At 44.1% G+C, this 19,306-nt stretch overlaps 1 long non-coding RNA gene across 1 annotated transcript in view; it reads right to left on the bottom strand.

The window, feature by feature from the left end:
• Positions 1–5,253: 5,253 nt before the first annotated feature.
• The window catches only part of LOC146870174 (uncharacterized), a 70,835-nt gene continuing 56,782 nt past the window's right edge, over positions 5,254–19,306 (bottom strand). Inside the window, exon 3 of the long non-coding RNA XR_014959207.1 lies at positions 5,254–5,737. This is a non-coding gene — a long non-coding RNA (uncharacterized LOC146870174). The remainder of the gene's footprint in view (positions 5,738–19,306) is intronic.

The following is a 19,306-nucleotide window of genomic DNA, read 5'->3' as shown; positions in this document are numbered from 1 at the left end:
TTATCTGGACATATCGGATGTATTGAGTCAGTATGACATCTAGTCTGATTCCTATTACAAGATCTTCCTCTACCTACATAGGCTATGGTGTCCGACTGTCCTGTGGGCAGTCCTGACCCTTCTTCCTCGCTTTGTTCGAACTCGTCTACCTCTAATCGCTCTTCGTGTAGGCGTTCTATTTCTTTACGGATCTTTCGGCACATGGCTATTATACAATTTTGCTTGTCATGTCTCCCTTCTGATATGTTCTGACTCCATCTGGTAAGAATTTGCATTGCTTCCGGGTCTACCCCCGGTCGGTCTATATTTCTGATTACACAGTTTATGAGGAAACGTAACAGTTCCCCCTGTATCTCTACTTTCTGGTACTCCATAGCTCTGTTAATACATTCTGGATCTCGTCCTGTTCGGACAAAATGATATATTTCGTCTAGATGCGCAGTCATTCCTGGTAACTTCGCTAAATACACTGCGGCTCGTCTGATACGCAATGAGGCCAGGGTCATCTCGTCCTCTATACCGGGCACCGGGTCATATCTACAATCTACGAGAAGCTCTTTAAGTGCACGGGCACTTACGAATTTGGGTGTACGTGAATGCGCTGACTCTTGAAAAGTAAGTTTATTTATTCTGGGTGGCGTAGAAAAGATATTGGTAGCACCTCCCGTGGCCCCATCTGGGGCGTCGGGTGTGAAAGGATTCGTTGAACGTGACACAGCAACTATAGGTGTGGACACAGCTATAGAAGTAGCTGTAGGAACAGATACAGAAACAGATGTGCTTGCCGGAACTTGTGACTCGACTTGTTGCTGTAGGGATACGGGTGCTGGATCTTGGCGTGAGACCTCCCTGATATGCGGTCTATGTGGGGCGGAATTAGCATACTCGGGAGCTGCGTCATCTAAATATGAGGAAAGAAAAACATCTTCTGCGGTTCTAGGATGCCCCTTAGGATGTACCTTGATTGGGAATAATGGGGGTGGCAAGTCTTTCGGTATCTCTGGAGTAGCCTTAGGTAATCCTTCGGCCAGAAGGGGATACATACCATTCATAAGGGCATTTCTTTGTCTGTCTACTTGTTCTGATTTCACTCGGATACCTTCCTCAATTAATAGATTTCCTTGAACTTTATTTGAACTTTCTTTATTCCTTTCTTCCTGTCTACGTGCTTTTTCTGTACGTCTATGAGATTCTTTACGCCATAACTCAACGGCGTCTTTCTGTGACTGTCTGACTTTCCTTTTCCATAACTCTTCCTCGACTTTCATGATGCACTCTGCATCCCAGGTCCCCGCTGTGGGCCACCTCTGACTTTCTGGTAATCCCTTGGTATAGTCTACCCATAAATCAAGAAATAATATAGCGTCTAAGCCATGTTTGTGATACATAAAGTGCCCTGGAGTGTCCCTAGGAGGAATAGGAACGGCTTCTTCGAGAACCCCTTTTCTAGTAGTGATCTGTCTTAATTTCGAGAAGAGCGGCATATTGAGAACTGACCTTATACTTGATTTTGACCAACTGACCTGATACTTGAATTTGAACAGACTTAATACAAAAGCACAATAATGAACAGTCATTCATACCACACTATACAGGACGTTTTAAACACATTAAACATTTAACATTAAGCCTTTAACTGAAACAACAATGATGATCGTCTGCATAACTAATCACCAAGCTTAATTCTTGACAATAACTGGATACTTCGGAATACTTGATATACTGCTAAACAGTACAGATACACTGCTAAAACAGTGCAGACCGGATTTGTGTACCCAAACCCGTCTTGACCGGCACAACCTATGTGCACGTCAGAAATGCCTCCCCAGCAATGGTACTCACCGGGTAGCTTCGGAAACGGAAGGCCTCAGTAACTTGAACTTGAACCGGACTGGACTCGACTCGACTCGTCGGACACTGGGCTTGACTTCGGACTGGTGGGTCTCTGTGTACCTCGGATCTTGCTCTCTCAGCTAGGCTCTGGTCGGGATACTTCGCACTTCTCACCGCCTCGTCTGGGTGTTGATCGCAGTCTCAGTCGCCCCCGCTTGACTGGAGGGAGATACAGGAAATCCTGCTGGTACGCGTTATTGTCCGTCCAGCTGTGGCAGGAGACCGGGCCTGCAACTCACCGCCGGCGCGTGAGATGAGAAAGTGTCCCTGTTCGGGCGCCATCATGTGGTAAATAAAATTCCTTTACCGGGACTGAATTTGATACAGAAACATTATAAAATAGCTCAGTAAAATGAGAGGCAGAATCCGTGGTATTAGAGTTTCGGAATGGGCTTTATTCCAATAATCGATTATAATCGGATGCTTCAAGTTCCATCACCCCGGAGGTTCAGGAAGTGAAGTACATACTTTATTGACAAGAAGTAACTTTTATAGTGCATACATTACAATGAAGCGAATGCAGTAGGCGTAATAATTGATAAGGAAAATGACGAGTTGTCTGCGTAACCAGAAATGGGTGTAATAAAGAGTAAAAAGGAACATAATTGGTTATGATGTCATACATAGGTGGATCTATAAGATAATACTTGGCCTAGATGCGCGCGCAGCAGCATGACGTGTAATTGACGTGTAACTAGGGGGTGAAGGGGACTTGACATTTAGCTCTACATGTGGAGACAAAAAGTCTGGGGGGTCAAGTCAACCTAATCCCAAATCATATCTAACATCCTATGTTTAAAGAACTATGTTATCCACAAAAGAAGGACTCTCGGACAGAATCTATTCTATACTGACTGTGCGTTCATGTACAAGCGTCTAAGTGTCTACACTGAATGCGAGGGGGTAGGAATATTCCATGGTAACAGGGCTATGAATTACTTGCATAAGGGCAGAGAAGCCGGGCCTTTTGCTCGGTGACTGGAAGAATGTTTACTTAAGCTACTAGGCAGGAATGCATCGGCTGAGGGGGAAGCAGATAATTCGAAGGTGAAATACAGTACTTGGCAGAGACTAGGCTGATGTCAGGCTTCGTGAGCCGCGCAGAGAATGAGACAAAGTTCATGGTCACAGATGCAGGCTCAGACTGGAGCTTTCAGAGGCAGAAGGCAAAAGGAGTTTTGATGACAGAATCAGGGCCTACTTGCCTGGACTGTAAAATGGCATAAGTGAGCCATACAAAGCCGGTGGCCTTTCATATTTAGGAATGGAATATCCGGCCTGTTCATGGCGGATCTGACAGAGGACATGTTGACGGTGGACGCATATGTATTTGCGTCTTCATAACTGGAACTGGAGGGAACATACATGTACTTGTGATATGTACATAGAACTGTTGGGGTCCAAGATAGGGGACATAACTGACCAGAAAAATCCATATTTCCACAGAAATAGGAACTACACTACAGACTTTGTTAAAATGATCGGTAATCTGTTAATAAACATGTTAAATTTATTATTCTATTATTCTGCTATTTTTACACACCCAAGCACACTTCTGCAGTGCTGGTACTTCAACTTTTTTCAGTTTCAATGTTGTTTTTCTAAACGTGTGCAAAGTGCATATTAAGGTGCATAATAAAGTTTCAGTGTCATGAAGAATGATCGACGTTTATGCTGTAACACCTTCTTCCTGAAGGACCAGATCCTTTTGGTCTGGCTATCCCCTTATGCTCAACTTAAGTCCAACTTACCTGTGGAGTGCCCCAGGGGTACTCTCTATCACTCCACCTGTTCAATCTGTACATCTACCTCATTGTGTATTCCTTAAAGATTAAGGCTAGAATTTATAATTATGCCTTCGACATGCAATTGCTTGTTGCTATTGATAATTCACATGAATCCTAAGCTACCTTTCAAAACATGATGCTATTCATCTGCGATTGGTTAAACAGCAATCAACTCAAATTAAACTACAATAAGTTAGAGATTGCGATAACCAGTAGCGGCATGACCTGAGGAACCCCACATTCTGGCCAGCCACAATGGGTGCCCCCTACCCTAAAATCTCAGTTAAGAGCATCGGAGTCCTCATTGATAGAAACCTGTCTATGAAACCTCAGGTAGTGGCTGTGTTCTTGTCGCTCTCATCCAGATTATCATCGCAATAGTCATCTCATGGATAGACACTGCAAAATATCTTTACCTGGGCATCCCTGAACGACCTCAACTGTAGACTGCGATTGGCCCAGATTCAAGCCACCAGACTCATCTACCTACAGCCCAGAAGTTGCCACAACATTCCCCCCCCCGCCCGTAAAACAGCAAACGGTATTCAAGAATGGCTGCATCATCTTTAAATCCCTGTATGGCAGCAGCCCAGCTTTCATCTCGATCCACATCCAAAAACACACACCTTCCCGTAACCTGAGATCAGCTCACTTGAATCTTCTCACCATCCCCCCATTTAAGAAGGAAAGATTGGGCCCCTCCAGATTCTCTGTACTTGCCCCTGGTATTTGGAACTCCCTTCTACTGGAAATTAGGTTGACCCCCTGTTATACCAGATTCAGAAAATGTCTAAAAACTTGGTTTTTCAAGCAAGTATATGACTCAGATCTTGAGCAGTGTACATATTTTCTATATTATCCCAGCGCCAAGGAACCGAGTGGTGTATGTACGCTCTATAAATATCGATAACATAACATGGTTTAGATCTGTTTAATATGAAAAGTAATGATAAAGTTAGTGGAGCTCACTTTTTTATTGTGAAAGGGATATGTTAAAGTCAATGGGAATTCACAGGTGGATTGTTAGTTCTCAATCAGAATTTGCAGAGTTATTTTATTACATGCAATCTCATATTTTAGCATGGGAAAGCAAGGGTTTTAATGCTGGTTACCTCTTTGTCAAACCGAAGGCATGGAATAGTTGCACTGTGATAATCCTTCTTAGGCTGTTATAGGAGACCTAGTACTTTTCTTTGCCATCTGTGATGTTGTTTACATTTCTAATTTTGTGGCAGTTTGCCCGATGGTTGCCTTATTGGAAATCTTACACAGTAGGCCTGAGTTGGTTTCAAGCCAATGATAAAGAATACAGGTCTGATTGGTTCACTGGTACAAGTTATGCCAGAAGCCAAAGATCCGATCTCTTTATTACAAAACATTTTGACAAATGCAATAGGCTTGGCTTTATTGTCATGAAAAACATTTGTTGAAGTCAATAGGCCTTTAACAGTAGATTGTTATCACGCTGTATGACAGGCTGCAGACAGGTATTTTGCTACACAAAATCTTGCAGATTACCTTAGGATGCAATCGATTTGGTGTTCAACATCCTCTGTGGCAAACCCTGTGGTAGAAGATTTTCATTGTGATAATTCTTGTTAGGCTCATTTGAGATGAGTTGTATTTATTTCGGTAGGCAGGCAATCTTTTTGGAGAATTTAATGAAAGATTCAAGGCACCCACAGCCAGGCGCTCCCGCTGCGTACCAGGATCTCCACCAACTGATTAACGTTGGTAGAATCCTGGCACGGATCGTTCGCAGCCAGACCGTAGAACTATAATCAAATACATACGAGCTGTCACGCCTTCAGCGCAAGAGCATGTAAACATATGCAGCACACCACAACTTCTCTCTTTCTAACAAACAAAAGTGAAAAGATAACTGATGATACAGCAATTACAAATTGGAATTATTAAGACAAAACATAGTCATTAAATCTTACAGGCAACCTTCTTGGACGTGTATCCGAAACAATGGGTGAAGACGATGCATGCCCAGTCCTATCATGAGGTACCTCATCAACCAATTGTCCACCCATAGATTCAACAGCTTCCACCTGAGAACCAAGCAAAGCAAACTTAGATGAAGCATCATGCAACCAAGTTGTCCAACCAGATTGTTCAAACTGTTGCTTGGATAATTTCAATAAAAGAGGAAACTTGTGAATCAGTAAGTCGGACAAGCGATCTCTTGTTCCACCACCCTTTATAACCAAGGAGTGCTGAACCTTTGTTCACATTAGTAACCTGCACTGGAGAAGAGAATTTAGGCAAACCTTTTGCCACTTTTTTGGATTTTTTATAAGAACCCAATCATTAATTTTTAAATCAACATCATTAAAACTTTTCTTTTGATCATGCACCATTTTCATATAAGATTGTTTTTCTATAACTCGTGATGCAAGATTTATATCTTGAGGCGTATTCTTAACTTGTTTATCCTGCAACCAACTAGGGCACAGCATAGTGTGAACATTCCTACCTCTCAACAGAGAAAATGGCGGAATACCTGTTGTACAATGTGGTGAAATGTTGTATGACCATAACTTTTCCTCAATAAACTCTTGAACATTTTTTCCTGATGACAGAGCTACTTTAATAGCATCTTTGACCATTCTGTTAGCCCTTTCAACTAACCCATTAGATGATGGTGAGTATAAAGCAACCTTGAAGTGAGTGACATCCTTTTCCGCTAAAAATTCCGAAAATTTCTGGGAAACGAAGTGTGTACCATTATCACTAACAATAATGGAGGGTGAACCTTCAATAGCAAACACCCTCCTCAAAAACTTAATGGCATTATTAGAACTAGGTGAGTCACAAAACATATGATAAATCCATTTGGAATGATAGTCAATCAACAAAATCAAAAACCTTAAATCAAGAGATAACTGAACGTAAGGACCTGAAAAATCGACAGCAACCTTTTCCCAAGGTCTATTTGGAAATGGGACAGGATGTAGGGGTGTTCTCATAACTTTCCACTTTTTGTCTGATAAGAGGCACTAAAGATGGCCACCAATAATACAATTTAATGAGTTGAGAGGTTTTTGAAATCCCCAAATGACCCTGATGTGCACACTTAATGATATCCTCCCTTAAACTCGATGGGGGAACAAAGGATTCATGTCTCATAACCATCCCATTTACCAAAGAAAGTTCAGAAGCAACCATGGAAAAGGCTTTTAACTCATTCGATAGCTTTCTATTTTCTGGCCAACCCTTTACAATATATTGCATGACCAGTTTAAGCGTATTATCCTTACTATAAGCTTCCAACCAAATTTGTTCAGTAATGTTAGGACATTCCTTGATTGCATCAAGTGCAGCAACAACACACTCCGTGTCTTCAACAACATCCAAATCAGGAGCTTCATAAAATGCCATGCGTGAAAGGCAATCAGCCCTGAAATTTCTTCCGCCAGAAATATGTTTGATAGTGAAATGAAATTCTTGCAATTTTGACAAAAACCTAACCAACCTGGCAGAGGTTCTCCCAAATCCATCACCATCAAGTAAATGTGTAAGAGGTTTATGATCAGTGAATAGTTCAAACTCACGTCCCCAAATGTAATTCCTGAACTTCTCTATTGCCCAGACACAAGCAAGTGCTTCGCGTTCAATTGTACTATAATGGGTCTCTGCAGGTTTAAGCATTCTAGATGAAAATGCTATGGTGTGTTCCTTTCCTGCAACCCACTGGCCAAGAACTGCACCCAAACCTGTGAGACTGGCATCCACCATAATGAAACATTTAGAATCATCTTGAAAAGCATGAAGTGCAGGGGCTTCAACAATAAGTTTTTTTGTTTGATCAAATGAAGAAGAAACCTCATTCGACCAAAGAAACTTTGAGCCTTTGCGCAATAGGGCGCGTAATGGCTCGACAGTCTGAGCATAACCTTTAAGAAAACGGGCATAGTACTCTGCCAAACCTAAGAATGATCAAAGAGCATCTTTATCTTTGGGAGGAACAGCATGACTTATGGCTTCAACAAGCGAAAACTTTGGTTTTATTCCTTGGGAAGACAACGTGTGACCTAAGTAGTCTAACTGTTGTTTACCAAATTGACATTTGTCAGGTCTGATAGTCATGCCAGCATCATTCAATTTTGTTAAAACACAAGTAAGATTTTTTACATGTGTTTCCCAGTCATTGGCAAAAACAAGAATATCATCTTGATAGGCTTGGACCCCTGGAACATCCTGAAATATACTATCCATAATCTTTTGAAAAACGCTGGCCGCAGATGCCAGGCCAAAAGGAAGCCTAAGATATTTATAGACTCCAAAGGGTGTGACAAAAGTGGTAAAATCTTGGGAATCACCTGTTAAATGAATTTGGTCATAGGCTGAACGAAGATCGATTCATGAAAAAAAATTTGCACCCCCTAAACTAGCAAGAAGATCATGAATTCTTGGGAGAGGGTGACAATCAATTAAGATGTTTTTATTCAAAGTGCGCAAGTCCGCACATAGCCTAACCTCACCTGATTTTTTCCGGACAATGACGATGGGAGAAACCCATTCTGACGAGTTGCAAGGTGCAATGACCCCGTCATCACACAATTTTTTAAGTGTGGACTTGAGTTCATCCCTAGCACTAATTGGTAATCTGCGAACCTTATGTACAAAGGGTTGGGCATTAGGTTTTAACTTTATCTGATGTTGGAAACCTTTGACAGTGCCAAGTTTGTCAGAAAATAAATTAGGAAATAGATCTAGAATCTTTTTAATATCATGTGAATGATCTGTGACATCAATACAATCTAATGTGTTCAGTTCATTTTCTGTCCATCCGGCTGGAGAATAACCTTGGGGAGGATCGCCACGCATGATGGGATTATCACCACCAGGAACAAGGTACAGACCCATTCTAGCAAGATCCTGCCAACCAACTATATTGCGTCCCCTAACTGCGACATAAACTTTAGTGTATATTGATCTTCCAAGACACTCCAACCTTGAGATAAAATATCCTAACATATCTATGTCAAATTCCCCAAACGCTTTTGGATTAAGGTCTGTTTTGGTCAAGGTAATGGAATTCTGCCACTTCTCAAAAAACATTACGTCTGATAAGATAGTTATTGGAGAACCAGAATCTGCCATGATTGGAATTTCAATTTTACCAAATAGTGCAACACCTATGGGGCCTTTGACATAATGAGGATTGAAAATTGAAACGATCATATCATGAAATTGTTTTGTACAATCCTCAAGAGATTCTGCAACTTCTATGCTATTGACTCTGGTAGGTCTCTTGACAGATTTGCAAACACATTGAAAATGCCCACTTTTTATGGCATAAAACGCATCTTTTGCCTGACGCAGGACACATGGGATGATTGCCAAGATGTGATCGAGAACCACATCTGAAACATATTGTGTTAACTTTTTAAAAGGCTGCTTATAAGTTCTGTGAACATTAACGGCATTGACAGAATTCGCAGGGTCATTTGAAAACGACTTGAAGGAGTTAATAGATTGATCTTGTTGAAGAACTTTTGAAGTAACAATGGACCTTTCAATACTCTTGCAATGTCAATTGTATCTTGTAATGACGGCTTTCTACAGCTGAGAAGGCGTTCTTGTATTTTTCTTGAAAAACAAGCAAAAACGAACTGATCACGTATGTAAATTTCTGGATCTGCCTCAAACTTGCAAGTAGATGCAAGAACACGTAATGCAGCAATGTATTCATCCACTGTTTCATCCTCACGCTGTTTACTCCTGTGAAAATTATGTCTTTCAAGCATAATGTTTGGTTCTTGGTCATAATGTCTTGCCAAGCGAGCTAATGCTTCTTTATAAGAATTCCAATGTTGCGCATCCCCAGCTTCACCAGGTGGTGTGGGGAATCTTGGTAAATTCTCAAATACGTGTTGCACCGCCAGACCCAGACAACCATAAAGAATGGCAACTTTGCGATCATGAGAAAATTTAACAGCGTCTATAGCGACAATATGATTTTCAAAGGCTTTAACCACTGACGCCATGGAATTTCAGGTTTTCCAGGTTTTTGTAAAAAAGGAGGAGGTTGCGCAAATTGCTGAGCAGAAGCCATGACAGAAAATGGATTATCAATAAATAATATTTAATTTATGAATAAGTCAAACATTCAAATAATAAAATAACTTATTTTGCTATGTTAAATAACACAATTTTAAATTCAAAAGAAGCAACTAATGTAAACAAGTTACTAATATATCTATTTTACATTAATATTATGCATTGAGGTTAAAGCAGTCCCTTGAAAAATTAACCCCTTCTGTGCCCATGACGAGCTGGACTCGTCATGGAGCACAGTCGCGCTGTGCCCATGACGAGTCCAGCTCGTCATGAGGCATTCCCTGGGGAATCCCTCTGGTGCGGGCACCAGAGGGATTCCCTTTCACTAAAAATAGCCTCGGGAGCTGGGGAAGAGCTTCCCCAGCTCCCGAGGCACCCCCCTGCTTTCAGTGTAATGACGATCAGCGCGCACGTCGCGCCGACGTCATTACACTGAAAGTGAAACTGAAATGAGCCAAGAGGCTCATTTCTGTTTCTCTTTCTACGTGCTCAGGGGGCTATCTCAGCCCCCTGAGCACGTAGAAAGACGGGAGAGGTATCGTTGGAAAGGGGAGAATCTCCCCTTTCCAATGGTACCCCTCCCCAGTGGATCCCTGCTTGGGGATCGCCACAGGAGGGTGATCCCCACGCAGAGATCCACCCACTAGACACCAGGGAGGGGGGAGCGGCCGCTTGGGCTAGGGCCTTTGCTCCCCCCTGATTATTTTGACACGATGTAGTCTTTTTGCCCCCCCTGGGGGGCAGATGGGGGCAGTAGCCCCCAATTTGCCCCCCCGGGGGGGCAAAAAGCCCACTAGACACTAGAGAATTTTGAAAAAAATAAAAATAGGGGTGGGGGCTGCCCAAAACGGGCAGGCCCATGCCCCCACCCAATCCCCCAATTATCACAGTCTTTCTTCCCCCCCGGGGGGCAGATGGGGCATTGGCCCCTAATCTGCCCCTTCGGGGGGGCAGAAAGCCCACTATACACCAGGGATTTCTTTTCATTTCTTTTTTGAGGGTGGGGCCAATGCCCACCCCACCCACCACCATTTTAGCCTTTCTGTCCCCCCTCGGGGGTAGATGGGGTATTGGCCCCCAATCTGCCCTCCCCGGGGGGGCAAAAAGACCACTAGATACCAGGGAATTGTATAAAAAAAAACAATAGGGGTGGGGGCTGCCCAAAACGGGCAGGCCCATGCCCCCACCCCACCCCCCAATTATTACAGTCTTTCTGCCCCCCCGTGGGGGAAGATGGGGCATTGGCCCCTAATCTGCCCCTTTGGGGTGGGGCAGAAAGCCCACTAAACACCAGGGATTTTTTTTGCGCAATTGTTTTTAGGGTGTGGGCTGCCCAAAACGGGCACGCCAATGCCCCCACCCTCCCCCCCACAAAAATTACAGTCTTTCTGCCCCCCAGGAGGCAGATGGGAGCTGTAGCCCCCAATCTGACCCCCCCTGGGGCGCAGAATGCCCACTAGAAACCATGGATTTTTTTGTTTTATTAGTGTTGGGGTAGGGGCTCCCCAAAATGGGCATGCCAATACCCCCCTCCACCCCCAGAGAAATTCCAGTCTTTCTGCCCCCCCCGGGAGGGCAGATGGTGGCAGTGGCCCCTGATCTGCCCCCTGGGGGGGCAGAAATCCCACTAGGCGCCAGCGAGTACGTAGGCTTTTTTCATGCGTGGGGGTGGGGGCTGCCCAAAATGGTCATACCAATGCCCCCACCCCCACAAAAAATAGCCACAGTCTTTCTGCCCCTTTAGGGGCATATCAGGATGAAACCCCCTTCCCCGATTCCCCCCCAGGGCGGCAGAAAGCCCACTGGGCTCTGAATGTTTTTTTACCAATCTGCATACCTGTGGATTTTGGGCTTTAGCGCAGTATGCACGTAGGCAAACCTAGCAAACCTGTACATTTTTTAAAACTAGACACCGAGGGGAATCCTGGATGGGGTGACTTCACTAGCTCTCACCAGGTTCTGTTACCCAGAATCCATTGCAAACCTAAAAATGTGTCCAAAATAACACATTTTCCTCATATTTCTGTGGTGGAAAGTTCTGGAATCTGCGTGGGTCCACAAAATTCCACCCACCCTGCGTTCCCCAAAGTCTTCAGAGAAAAATGGTACCTCACTTGCGTGGGTAGGCCTAGTGCCCGCATCAGGCAAGGGCCCAAAACCTATTGAGGAGACATCAAAATTACCTATCACAAAACAACCTGGTTTTGCAAAGGGGGTCCCATGAGTTTTTGGCCCCGGGCTTGGCGGCTATCTAGGGAAACCTACCAAACCCACACATTTCTGAAAACTAGACACCCAGGGGATTCCAGGTAGGTATGGCTTGCGTGGATCCCCCAACGTTTCCTTACCCAGAATGCCCTGCAAACTTCAAATTTAGCTGAAAAAAATCACCTTTTTCGCACATTTTTGTGGGGGAAAGTTGTGGCATCACCGGTCTGACACAAATTGCCCGTGGCGGGTCCTTAGGCCTCCCACACGAGTGAGGCACCATTTTTATCAGGAGACCCGGGGGAACGCTGGGTGGTAGGAAATTTGTGTCAGCCCAGTGATGCCACAACTTTCCCACACAAAAATGTGTGAAAAAGGTGAATTTTTCAGCTATATTTGAGGTTTGCAGGGCATTCTGGGTAAGGAAATGTTGGGGTATCCACACAAGCCATACCTCCCTGGAATCCCCGGGGTGTCTAGTTTTCAGAATTGTGTGGGTTTGGCAGGTTCCCCTAGGTGGCCGCCGAGCACCGGGCCAAAAACCCAGGTGACTCCCCTTGCAAAACCAGGTCGTTTGGAGGTAGGCAATTTTCATGTCGCCTCACTACGTTGTGGGCCCTTGCCTGTCGCGGGTACTTGGGCCTCCCACACGAGTGAGGCACCATTTTTATCGGGAGACCCGGGGCAACGCTGGGTGGTAGGAAATTTGTGTCAGCCCGGTGATGCCACAACTTTCCCGCACAAAAATGTGTGAAAAATGTGTTTTTTTCAGCTAAATTTGAGATTTGCAGGGCATTCTGGGTAAGGAAACGTTGGGGGATCCACGCAAGCCATACCTCCCTGGAATCCCCCGGGTGTCTAGTTTTCAGAAATGGGTGGGTTTGGTAGGTTTCCCTAGGTGCCGACAGAGCTAGGGTTCAAAAACTACAGCTAGGCACTTTGCCAAAAAAGGTTCATTTTTCACTGCGAAATTGAGGTGTGTCCACGATGCGTTTTGCGCCGTTTCCTGTCGTGGGCACTGGGCCGACCCACACAAGTGAGGTACCATTTTTATTGGAAGACTTTGGGGAACACGGGGTGGGTGGAAATTTGTGGATCCACGCAGATTCCAGAACTTTCCACCACAGAAATGTGGGGAAAATGTGTTTTTTTTGGCAATTTTTTAGGTTTGCAAGGGATTCTGGGTAGCAGAACCTGGTGGGAGGCAGTCAAGTCATCCCATCCTGGATTCCCCTGGGTGTCTAGTTTACAAAAATGTATAGGTTTGCTAGGTTTCCCTAGGTGCCGGCAGAGCTATGGTTCAAAAACTACAGCTAGGCACTTTGCCAAAAAAGGGTCATTTTTCACAGCAAAATTGAGGTGTGTCCACGTTGCGTTTTGCGCCGTTTCCTGTCGCGGGCACTAGGCCGACCCACACAAGTGAGGTACCATTTTTCTCAGAAGACTTTGGGGAATGCGGGGTGTGTGGAAATTTGTGGATCCACGCAAATTCCAGAACTTTCCACCAGAGAAATGTGGAGAAAATTTGTTTTTTTGGGCAGTTTTTTAGGTTTACAAGGGATTCTGGGTAACAGAACCTGGTGGGAGGCAGTCAAGTCATCCCATCCTGGATTCCCCTGGGTGTCTAGTTTTGAAAAATTTATAGGTTTGCTAGGTTTCCCTAGGTGAGGGCAGAGCTATGGTTCAAAAACTACAGCTAGGCACTTTGCCAAAAAAGGGTCATTTTTCGCTGTGAAATTGAGGTGTGTCCACGTTACGTTTTGCGCTGTTTCCTGTCGCGGGCACTAGGCCGACCCACACAAGTGAGATACCATTTTTCTCGGAAGACTTTGGGGAATGCGGGGTGGGTGGAAATTTGTGGATCCACGCAGATTCCAGAACTTTGCACCAGAGAAATGTGGGGAAAAGGTGGTTTTTTTGGCAATTTTTTAGGTTTGCAAGGGATTCTGGGTAACAGAACCTAGTGGGAGGCAGTCAAGTCACCCCATCCTGGATTCCCCTGGGTGTCTAGTTTTCAAAAATGTATAGGTTTGCTAGGTTTCCCTAGGTGCCAGCAGACCTAGGGTTAAAAAACTACAGCTAGGCACTTTGCTAAAAAAGGGTAATTTTGCATTGTGAAAATGTGGTGTGTCCACGTTGGGTTTTGAGCAATTTCCTGTCGTGGGCACTATGCCTACCCCTACAAGTGAGGTACCATTTTTATTGGGAGACTTAGAGTAATTCAGATTTGTAAAGGAACTGTTATTACCTATTGACTTTCGATGCATTTCTGCCTTCCAAATGAAAGACATTGTGTAAAAAAGAAGTCATTCTAAAAAATGACTGATAATTCTCATTCGGAAATGTGCAAATATCTACTGTTTCTAAACTCTATATTTTGTTCCCATTTCAGAAATACATAGGTGTCTTTCATACCGATTTTTCCATGTACACATTTTTACAGAATAATTACTATATACCCGGTACATAATAAAAAACCATTGCAAGTTGCTGCTCAGTTTTTGGCTCTGGGTTTGTCGGGTTCTTGGTGAACCTAAAAGTTCTATATATCCCCACAACCAGTAATGTCCAGCGGATGTAACGGTGTATTGCTTTCAAACAGCTGTCAAAATTAGAAGAAGTTACAGGTGAAAACGTTGACACAAAAGGTGCTTTTTTTCAACAAAATTTCAATTTATCCTATATTTAACTGTTAGTTTCTATAAAGAAACCTTGATGGATCTACACAAATTACCCCTTGCTGAATTCAGAATTTTGTCTACTTCTCGAAAATGTATAGCTTTCCAGGATCCATTATTGCTTTTGAACCCATTTTTACCATTAACTGGAAGGAGGTTTAAAGCACAAAAAATAGCATAAATAGGCTATATCCCAGAAAAATGCCAAAACTGTGTAAAAAATGTTGGGTGTCTGACAAAAGTCTGGCATCCCCTAAAAGCTGGGAACATGGTGATGTCAGCCCCACAACCCCTTTTTTTATAACATTTGCAGGGAAAAACCCAGATGCTTTCATTTGCAGCCCGTTTTTCCCATTTTCCCAAAAGAAAACTACATTTTGCTGTATTTTGGCTCATTTCTGTGACCCCTCCAGGGAAATCCACAAACCCTGAGTACCTTCAGAATCCTCATGATGTTGGAAGAAAAGGACGCAAATTTGGCGTGGATACCTTATGTGGTCAATAAGTTACAGGGGCCTCAGAGCGCACTACCCCAAATAGCCATAAAAGGGAGTGGCACAGGAGGGGGAAAAGGCCTGGCAGCGAAGGGGTTAACAAAATAGCACTGAACTGAATTTAAAAGTGCATATGAAAGGTGTGCCTGTCACCGTGAGAAGTGCAGGCTGAATTGCGCTTAAAAGAGTGTGCCTGTCACTGTGTGGTGAAGGTGAAGGTTGGATCCTACCTTGGATCAGAAGAACAGCGTTGAATTATCTTTGGACGAAGGTAATTTAAAGTGCCTCAGAGCGTGACTGCTTCCGTGTAGAAATAAACAAGCGTCGATCTTCTTGATTCGAGCTTGCTGGCGTTGCTAGGATACGCCTGCGTGAAGCGTAATTGACAGGGAGCGTCCGGGCTTGCTTTCCCTCGTTGCTAGGGAACACCGCGTTGTAACTGCGATGTCTCCTATTATGACGAAATCGCCCAGAATGCTTTTAGCCTCAAATGCGGAAGACAGGAAGCAGCTCTTACGAGACAAACCTTCAAGCTGGCAGCAAGAGCGTGTGAAAGGAGGCGGAGTCTCAAGAAATAGCATTGCCTCTAAATTTCTTGAATAACGCTGGTGGGTGCCGGGTGCGTGAATCCGTCCTTCTTCCTGTCGCCAATGTAATAAATGCGGTAGGCAGGCAATCTTTTTGGATAATTTAATGAAAGAGTCAAGGCACCCACAGCCAGGCGCTCCCGCTGCGTACCAGGATCTCCACCAACTGATTAACGTTGGTAGAATCCTGGCATGCGTCGTTCGCAGCCAGACCGTAGAACTACAATTAAATACATATGAGCTCTCGTGCCTTCAGCACGAGAGCATGTAAACATATGCAGCACACCACAAACATCCTCTGTGGCAAACCCTGTGGTAGAAGATTTTCATTGTGATAATTTTTGTTAGGCTAATTTGAGATGAGTTGTATTTATTTTGCCAATTGTAATATTGTACATATTTGTAATTTTATAACTGTATCGTGATGTTTGTAGCTTATGTGAAGTTCAGTAGGCCTGTGCCAGCTATGATGTCAAGCCAATGGTAAAAACTATAGGCCGTATTAGTTCATTGAGAAAACCTTTCTCAAATTTGATAGGTTTGATCTGTTTATTATGAAAATATCTGAGAAAGCTAGTAGGACTGACTTACATATTGTAAAAATCACGTGTTGAAGGCAATAGGATTTTAACAGTGAGTTGTAATTACAGTGGCCAAAGCTTGCAGGCAGGTATTTTGTTAAATAGGATACCAGAGTTTACCATAGTGGGCAAGGTATTTGTGTTGGTGCTTGCCAGCACATACAATGGAGATAGAAGATGTAGAATTTGATAATCCTAAATATTTTTTCTGAAGCACGTGTTATAGCTATTCAGATTTTAACAGTGGATTCCTAATGTACTGTTTTAAGGCTGCAGGCATCTACTACATGAATCTAACAGATTGCCTTTGTAGGAAAGGATTTTGGTGTTAAACTCCCTCTGACAAAGCCTAGGAGTAGAAGATCTGCACTGCAGTAACTCCCTGTCTGCCAGGAATTTGTAATAAAAATCACGAAAATAAATCAGATCCAAAAAATGCTGTCACTCACAAGGCAATAGAGCCAATGGCTCTACCTGCATTCATGATAAAGGTCAGCCACTTCAGCTATTATGGTATGAGTGACATCATTTTCCTGCTCACATGCACATCCACCTGAACATGGGTGTGCTGTAGTGTTAGTACTGATGAGACATTCCTTTGTTTTTCCATTTTGTCTCTCATTTCTTTCCTTCTCATCTTTTTATTTTCAATATTTGTAGAGCTTACTACAGCTCCCCATACAGTGATAACAGACTGCTTCCCTGCCATTCATTGCCTATGCATTGCCCCAAATCAGGCAAGGACACGGCCTCTAGAGCAATACCCCCTCAAGGAATAGCATTGTCTATGGTTTACCTGTTTTACCATTCCAAGATTGCCAACAGAATCTAAATGTGGCAGCCATGTTGTAACATCAAATAAATGAAATACTGTGTAAAATACTATTGTAAGGCAGCATGTGCTGCTATGTTTACTTTTATTTGTTATTGCAAGCATCTTTCATATGCTGTTGAAGTATTTTGTCAGTTTATTGTGATTGTGTAAGTGAATAAATATAAGAATGAGTCAGGGGTGGATGAATTGATGCATGACTGTTTGGATGAGTGACACAATTTATATACGAGGATTAATTGAATTCCTAAACCCATCATTGAATGAGGAAGCACTTACATTTAAAAGTCAGACCTATTGGCATTGCCATTGATTGTTCTGAATAGGCTGCTGAATTGTTTCAGTTTTACTTTCACTCTCGGCTAAAAGAGTTTTGATAGTATTTCATTTATTGCCAATGCCAGAATGGACTTCTGTGAGGATGCAGTGTCTGGGGATAAAAGAGCAAGGATGAAATCCCTGTGCCAGGTAGAGACTGTGTAAGCAAACATGCCAGGTGGCAAGGCTTGATGTCTTGTTGACTTCTGCATGTGAAACTATGCCAGGTTTTACACAATATTCATCATTTATTTTAGGAGATGTGGATTGCGAAGCTGAATCATCAGCAGTTCAATGAGCATTGTATTGTTGAAGACTTACTAAATGCATTCATGTTTGCTTTTCAAATGGGTCAGTTTGACCCAGGACCCAAGATGATTGTTTGTCATTGAACAATACAAAAGATGGCCGCCTGGTAGGAGCATTCAGAAGGAGCTCCAAGCGCTTGGGATCCCCCTCTTGGGAATATCCCTATCAGCGGCTGCCATTCTGAAGATCCAACTTCGTTAGAGTAACAGGAGTAACTGGATTAATTTGAGATTATCGTATTTTAAACATACAGCCATTCTTACCTAGTCACGGACCCCAGAGTCGACGACGGTCGTGACGCCACCCGTGGGGCTGGTCTGGCCATCGATGTGCGGAGGAGAAGACGGAGCCGTATTGGGAGCGTCCCTGGCAACCGCCACCCTCTCAAGTTTGGGCTGGGACTACCTCCGAAGGGCGACGAGACCAGATCGATGAGAGCAGAGGTCAGCTGCTCCGTGGACTCTCTGGACGACCCGAGGAGCGAAGCCGCAGGACCTTTCGACCGCAGAAGTTGACGAACCCCCGGCTGAGTCAGCAGGTGAGGGAGCGGTAAGCCCCTGGAGCCCCCGTTTCAAGGTGCTGAGCTCTTCCTGCAGGCCCCCGTTGATCCGCAGATTGACCCCTATCTCCAGGGGACCACTATGGGACGTGATCTCCTGATTCCCTGTGTTGTCGCCCCAAGCCCCGGGAAACCTCGGCCTGTGGCGGCAGGATCTTCCACCTTGGCTGCAGCGGCGAGTTTATGAGGGCCGTGGGAGGAGGCAGTGCGAGTGCCTTTCCGGCGCTGTGGCGGCGGGCCCCCGGAGCCCCCAGAACGAGGTGGCTAGACTGCAGTGCTGGGACGGAAGCGTTCCACCAGCCACACAGAGAGCTAAGCGGCAGCAACCCCTGGGATGCCCCAGAAGAAGGACACTGGCAGACTCCCAGGCTTCAGGGCGAAACCGATTCTCGGCCCCGCCCCCTCAGGAGCAACACACACAACAGCACAAAATAACGCCAATAGTGCGTTCGTTGCTTCGGGTGTTTCTTTGATGGATGTCGGAAGACTCAATTTGAAAGAATGGTTATTATACATCGCGACCACAACACCTCCTCCAACAAAGGGGGCCTGGATGAAGCCAGCTGATCAATCTGATTGTGCCTAAACAAAAATAACGACAGCAGCGTAGACATCTCGTTAAGGTAAAGATACATATGTGGCATTTAACTCTATTATCTCTTGTTGTGCACTTTCCTGTCCATCATTATACTTTTTAAGATGGCAGCGGCCATTGGTTCTTCTTTCTTAAAATGGCCGAGGTCATAAATAACTTTGTCAATTGGCCTACTCCAAACATCGGTCACCGCTACTTCTGTTTACTCTAACCTCCTCTAACCTCAATCAGTCACCACTGAAACAGGACTATCTTGCTATTACAGTCCCTCGGATAGTGAAACTGGACTACACTGGTTTTCCCATAGATCCCCTACAATCTTAATGGACAGTGAAATAGGACTACACGGATGCTCCCACAGTTAATGGAAACAGACAATGGACCACATAGTTG

Source organism: Triturus cristatus, chromosome 1_1, assembly GCF_964204655.1.
Source record: "Triturus cristatus chromosome 1_1, aTriCri1.1, whole genome shotgun sequence".
Classification (NCBI taxonomy): Eukaryota; Metazoa; Chordata; class Amphibia; order Caudata; family Salamandridae; genus Triturus; species Triturus cristatus.
This window is presented reverse-complemented; position numbering and strand designations above follow the sequence as displayed.